The sequence below is a fragment of the Haliaeetus leucocephalus genome, unplaced genomic scaffold, assembly GCF_000737465.1.
Source record: "Haliaeetus leucocephalus isolate CR32 unplaced genomic scaffold, Haliaeetus_leucocephalus-4.0 Scaffold333, whole genome shotgun sequence".
Lineage (NCBI taxonomy): Eukaryota > Metazoa > Chordata > Aves > Accipitriformes > Accipitridae > Haliaeetus > Haliaeetus leucocephalus.
In genome coordinates, this window is record NW_010972769.1 from 77814 (window position 1) to 78181 (window position 368).

A 368-nucleotide genomic window follows, 5' to 3' on the forward strand; every position below is an offset into this window, starting at 1 on the left:
CACCCCATGGTGACCCACGGCTGCCCCACGGTCACCCCACCTGGTCTTGGGGGAGCAGGAGAGCCACTCGTCATGTTTCTCGAAGGTGATAAGATAGGAGGCGATTTCCTGGCAGGGGGGTGGGAAAGGGTGAGGTGGCCCCCTGTGTCATCACGCTGTCACCCCCGGTGTCACCCTCGCTGGGTCACATTGCTGTCCCCCCACCTGGTCACGCTGTCACTCATCAACCCCGACCCCGCTGTCCCCTGATGTCCCCCACTGTCCTGCTGTCCCTGACCCTGCACTATCTCCTGGTCCACCGTTTCCCCACTGTCTCCGTGTCCCCACCACCCTGTCCCCCCCGTGCTCCTGCCGTCCCCAACACCCCA

At 64.7% G+C, this 368-nt stretch overlaps 1 long non-coding RNA gene across 1 annotated transcript in view; it reads right to left on the minus strand.

Annotated features, from left to right (window-relative positions):
* LOC104834303 overlaps positions 1 to 112 on the minus strand; it is a 990-nt gene extending 878 nt beyond the window's left edge. Inside the window, exon 1 of the long non-coding RNA XR_774610.1 lies at positions 41 to 112. This is a non-coding gene — a long non-coding RNA (uncharacterized LOC104834303). The remainder of the gene's footprint in view (positions 1 to 40) is intronic.
* Positions 113 to 368: the final 256 nt, after the last annotated feature.